This window comes from Hevea brasiliensis, chromosome 13, assembly GCF_030052815.1.
Source record: "Hevea brasiliensis isolate MT/VB/25A 57/8 chromosome 13, ASM3005281v1, whole genome shotgun sequence".
NCBI lineage: Eukaryota > Viridiplantae > Streptophyta > Magnoliopsida > Malpighiales > Euphorbiaceae > Hevea > Hevea brasiliensis.
The window spans coordinates 40,762,777-40,769,376 of record NC_079505.1 but is presented as its reverse complement, the minus strand read 5'-3'; positions in this window follow the sequence as shown (position 1 = coordinate 40,769,376).

The following is a 6,600-nucleotide window of genomic DNA, read 5'->3' as shown; positions in this document are numbered from 1 at the left end:
ACTCAGTGATCACACTTATTCTTTTGCATACCAAATTCTTGTACTGCTTCACTGAATCTCCCAAACCATGCCCTAGGATTTTGTTTCAAGCCATAAAGAGACTTCTGAAGCCTACAAACTTTACCCAACTCCCCCTGAGCAACAAACCCAGGTGGTTGCTCCATATACACCTCCTCCTGAAGATCACCATGAAGGAAAGCATTCTTGATATCCAATTGATGCAAGGGCCAATCATATGTAGCTGCTAAAGAGATAAATAAGCGAATAGAAGTAAGTTTAGCTACAGGAGAAAAAGTGTCAGAGTAATCAACCCCATATGTCTAAGCATATCCTTTTGCTACAAAGCGTACTTTTAACCTAGCCACAGAACCATCAGGATTTACCTTTACTGTAAATACCTATTTGCAACCAATAGCTTTCTTACCAGCGGGCAAAGGCAACAGTTCCCATGTACCATTAGCATCTAAAGCCTCCATTTCCTCTTTCATAGCAGCACACCAGCCAGGAGAAGACAGTGCCTCACCAACTGTATTAGGGATAGGAACAGAGTCTAAAGAAGTAACAAAACACCGAAAACAAGAAGACAATTGATTATAAGAAACAAAAGAAGAGATGGGTAAGTACATGAATGTTTACCTTTACGAAGAGCAATAGGTAAGTCTATATCAGAATCATGATCAGTATGAGGTACAGGATCTCCCAACAAAGTAGCTGGTGGAGGATCTGAGTCAGGAATCTCCAATCTCCTGGAATAAACATGAACAGTGGGAGGTCGAATAGGTCTAGAGACAGAAGGAACAGGCTGTGGGCGGACTAGACATTGGTTGGACATTATATATTAAGAGATCATCCTCCTCCCCCTGACTCTCATACACAGATGATTGAGGAAAAAATGGAGTGGACTCAAAAAATGTGACATCTGCAGAAAAAAGATAACGATTAAGAGTAGGAAAAAAACAACGGTACCCTTTTTGGAGCCGGGGGTACCCTTTTTGGAGCCGGGAGTACCCAAGGAAGACACATTTGAGAGATTTTGGATCCAATTTAGTAACCTATGGACGAACATCATGCACAAAACAGGTACAACTAAAAATACGGGGTTCAATAGGAAACAAAGATTTTGTAGGAAACAAAGCAGTATAAGGAATATCCCCATTAAGGACAGAAGACGGCATACGATTGATCAAAAACATGCCGTAGAAACTGCATCCGCCCAAAAGTGTTTAGGAACTTTCATCTGAAAAAGAAGAGCACGAGTTACCTCAAGAAGATGCCGATTTTTTCTTTCGGCCACGCCATTTTGGGATGGGGTATCCACACAGGAAGACTGATGAAGAATGTCATTTTGTGTTATATAAGACTGAAATTGTGCTGAAAAGTATTCTTTGGCATTATCACTTCTTAATATGCGCACAGAAATATTAAATTAAGTTTTGATTTCATTACAAAAAGCACAAAAGATAGAAAACAACTTAGAACGATTCTTCATTAAATATAACCAGGTAACACGAGAGTAATCATCAACAAAAGTAACAAAATAACGAAATCCAGTTTTAGAAGTAACAGAACAAGGACCCCAAACATCATAATGAACTAACTCAAAAGGGGATGAAGCCCATTTATTGACTCTAGACACAGAAGGCAAACGATGATGTTTTGCAAACTGACACGACTCATATTCTAATACTGATAAAGACTGAAATTGAGGACACAGCTTCTTCATGGTAGACAAAGAAGGATGACCCAATCTACAATGAGCTTCAAGAGGTGTTAAGGTACTAAAGCAAACAAGCGACGCTGATGCGTGATTTTCGAATGTAGAGACCACTGACTCGCGTCCTCTACCAATAACTGCCGTCATAAGATCCTCAAACAAACACCGGTCAGAAAAAGGAAAGCGAACAATTTAAGGTACGAGTAAGTTTACTAATGTAAAGTATATTAAAAGAGAATTTTGGTAGACACAAAGCAGAAGACAAAGAAATTGACGAAGTCGGGTTCGATTCAGAACCCATGACACAAGAAGTAGAACCATCGGCTAAAGTAATGAGAGGAAGTGAGATTAGACTGAAAAGCAGATAGAAGACTAGAATTACCTGTCATGTGATCTGTCGCACCAGAATCAATAACCCATTTGGATGAGGAAGACACAAGGCATGTAGTGAATTTACCTGACTCAGCGATCGCAGTGACAGGGGAACTAGTAGGCTTTAGAGATGCCTGATACTGGGAAAATTGTGCAAAATCCTCTGCAGATACCAAAATAGTTTTCTCAGAGGAAATACTGTAGAATTCTCTGCTGCCATATTTGCCATCTGTGATCGCTGATTTTTCCTCTGAAGTTGCGGACAATTATATTTTGTATGGCTAGGCTCATGGCAATAATTAGAACTAGCCTCTCCATTATACTGATTACTTCTGTTGCCTGTAATTCCTCCTCTACTTCCTCTTCTATTACCTTATTGTCCATTTGGATTACGGCTAATAATAGCACTACTGGCAGGCTGTGAAGATTGGGTACTCTCTATACAAAGGACCCGTGTGAACGTTTCATACAAAGAGGAAATCTCAGAACTGGAGAGAATCTGAGATTTAGCAGTCTCATACTCTGAAAGAAGGCCTGCAAGAAAACTCATAACAGCCAGTTGTTCCCGTTGGGCCTGCTGAACTTTCACATCAGGACTAAAAGGCAACAATACATTAAGTTCCTCATATACCCGTTTAAAATTCATAAAATAAGCCGTGAGAGACTTATCCTCTTTCTCAGCATGGTAGAATGCCTTACAAACATCATAAATATGGGAGATATTCTCTTTACCAGAATACAGAAAATCTAAGTAATCCATCAATTCCTTAATAAATTCACAGTGATTAATTAAACTAATTACCTCACTGTGAATCGAGTTCCGAAGCTGCAAAAACAACCGAGCATCCTCCTTTAGCCAAGTTTGTCGTATATCATCAATGGGTGGATCTTTAGTAAGGTGATCATCCTTATCAATGCTACGCAAATAGACCCTAATAGTCTTACTCCACTCCAGGTAATTCGAACTATTAAGTTTGTGTTCCGTGATCTTAGTCATCACCGGAATCACATCAGAAATAACATTCTTATTGTCTGCCATTTGTTGAGACAAAGATAACTAATCGAAACACTAGTCCAAAGTGCTTATAGCAGCAAAATAATCCAAAATCACAAATCAAGCAAATATCGAAATAGGATCTGAGAGCCAAACCTCAAAAGTCCTTTAATGGTGTATTGGATCAGGCAATAGCACACAGTGGTGAAATGAGGGGGTTGAGGCGACGTCGGCGATGTTGATTGGGGTCGAAACAGCTGGTCGGCCGCCAAGGTCTCTCCTGAGCTGGGTGGTGAGAACAAATTGTTACCCTAGATAGATGACCTGCTCTGATACCATGTAGAAAGAGATGATTCTCCTTAATTTCAATTAATCTGTACATGAGTATACATATACAATTGATTCCTATAATTGTGTTCTACTAATTAGGAAGAAATCCTAAATAAGAAATCCTAAATAGGAATACAGAATACAAAATATACAGAGAAATAATATAGTGATTGACTTTCCATAAGCCCAAACATTTTAGTTTGCACCCATCTCACATGCCCCATGGACTTGCCAAGTCCAGCCCAACTTCTTTAATTCTGAATACAAGCAAGCAAAGTAATGAGCTTGCTTTTGGACCTAGTCAATGGGCCCTCGTATGTCATATCATCATGTGGCACATCATCTCCCCCTTGTTGATTAGGATTTGCCCTCAAATCCAATTCTTCCCCATCCTCAAAATCATCTTCCAAGTAAGGAGAAAGATCCCTCACATTGAAAGTAGAAGAAACATTGTACTCACCAGGCAAATCCACCTCATAAGCATTGTCATTGATCCTTGCTACCACACGGAATGGACCATCAGCTCTTGGCAATAGCTTGGACTTCCTCTGATTTGGAAATCTCTCTTTCCTCAAGTGAAGCCAGACTAGATCACCTGGTTCAAACCACACTTGCTTCCTCTTCTTGTTAACGGTTTTGCTATATTGTTCATTTTTTGCCTCAACGAGCTTTCTAACTTGCTCATGCATAGACTTCACCATCTTTGCCTTCTTTTCTCCATCAACATTGGCTCTTCTTGAACAGGAATTGGCATCAAATCCATTGGTGTGATTGGATTGAAGCCATAGACTACTTCAAAAGGAGAGTGCTTAGTTGAGCTGTGCACACTTCGATTGTAGGCAAATTCAACATAGGCCAAGCATTCATCCCAGCTCTTCAAATTCTTTTTGATGACAGTTCTAAGCAAGGTAGAGAGAGTTCTATTCACCACCTCCATTTGTCCATCTATTTGAGGATGACAGGCTGTGCTAAAGAGGAGGCGAGTTCCAAGGCTTTTCCACAAAGTCTTTCAAAAATATATTAGGAAATTGGCATCACGATCTGAAACAATACTTCTTGTAATGCCATGCAACCTAACAATTTCCTTAAAGAAAATGTTAGCAATAAGAGAAGCATCATCAGTTTTATGGCAAGGAACAAAATGAGCCATTTTAGAAAATCGGTCAACAACAATCAATATGGAATCTTTGCCCCCTTTGAGTTCTGGGCAAGCCAAGCACATAATCCATGCTCATATGTTCCCATAGGTGATTAAGAACTGGAAGAGGCACATACAGCCCTTGCGCCATCTCCTTGCTTTTAGCCTTCTTGCATGCCACACATTTCTCCACTACGTTGTGCACATCTTTCATCATACTTAGCCAATAGAAATGCTCCTTTAAAGCTTCTAAAGTCTTCTTTTCACCGAAATGGCCAGCGAGAACCCCTCCATGTGCCTCCCTTACCAATAATTTTCTGATAGGACAGTTGGGAATACACAACTTTCCCATTTTAAAGAGGTAGCCATCATGTTGGTAGAAACCCTGAAAGGCTTTCTCTTTGCAAGAATCATAGATAGAAGAAAAGTCATTATTTGACTTATATTGCTCAATCATCAATTCAAATCTCAACACTTAGTATTTAGCAAAGAGATTAAGGCATACCTCCTGGATAAGACATCAGCCACAATGTTTGAGTGTCCCTTCTTATACTTGATCACATATGAGAATGATTCAAGAAACTCCACCTATTGGCATGTCACTTGTTCAGCTTACTTTGTCCTTTTAGGTGCTTCAAGGACTCATGGTCTGTATGGATAACAAACTCTCTTGGCAAGAGGTAGTGTTGCCAAGTCTCCAAGACACAAACAAGAGCGTAGAACTCTTTATCATAGGTTAAGGTAGTTCAAACTAGCTCTATTCAACTTTTCATTGAAATAAGCAATGGAACGTCCTTCTTGCATTAGAACAGCCCCAATTCCCACTCCGGAAGCATCGCATTCTACCTCAAAGGTCTTCAAAAAATCCGACAATGCAAGTATTGGAGTAGAGGTCAGTTTTGCTTTGATGAGTTCAAAGTTATTTTGGGTAGCTTCACTCCAATTAAATTTCCCTTCCTTCTTTAAGCATTCTGTTATGAGAGCCATGATGGTGCTGAAATTCTTTACAAACCTGCTGTAGAAAGAGGCTAGGAAATGAAAACTTCTCACCTTCGAGATTGTAGTTGGTACTGGTCATTCTTGTATTGCTTGCACCTTCTCTTTGTCCACCTCCACGCCATGTTTGGATACCACAAAGCCAAGGAATGTGACTTGATCGTGACAAAAAGTACACTTCTTGATGTTCGCATACAACTTTTCTTGGTGTAGAACTTCAAAAATAGCCCTTAGATGCTTGAGATGATCTTCAAAACTCCTGCTATAAATCAAAATATCATCAAAATAAACAATCACAAATTTGCCAATGAAGTGGCGTAGTACATGGTTCATTAGTCTCATAAAAGTGCTAGGGGCATTAGAAAGGCCAAAAGGCACGACCATCCACTCATACAACCCAAACTTTGTTTTAAAGGCTATTTTCCATTCATCCCCCTCCTTCATTCGAATCTGATGGTAACCACTTTTCAAATCAACTTTTGAAAAGATACAGCACCATATAACTCATCAAGCATGTCATCAAGTCTAGGGATGGGATAACAATACTTTACAATGATTTTGTTGATGGCCCTACTATCAACACACATGCGCATGAAACCATCCTTTTTGGGCACCAACAAAGCTGGAACAGAGCATGGGCTCATGGACTCAGGAACATAACCCTTTTTCGACAACTCCATGACTTGCTTATGCAACTCCTTAGCCTCTTCAGGATTGCTTCTATAGGCTGTTCTATTTGGTAATGCCGCTCCAGCAATTAAATCAATATGATGTTCAATGCTACGCAGGGGAAGTAGTCCCTCTGGCAATTCTTCAAAAAAAAAACATCTTCAAATTCTTCTAATAGTTCGGCCACCATGGCAGGAACTGCAATATGGTTAAATTTCAGCAATTCTTTAACAATTAGCACAAAAACAAAATTGTGGTTAGTGATAGCCTTCAAAACGTCCCCCTTGTTGAGAAACAAACTCTCCTTCTTTTGTTTGTTACTAATCAGCTGCTCTTGATGTATTTGTTGGGGACTAAGAGGGGCTAATACAATTCTTTTCCCATCCT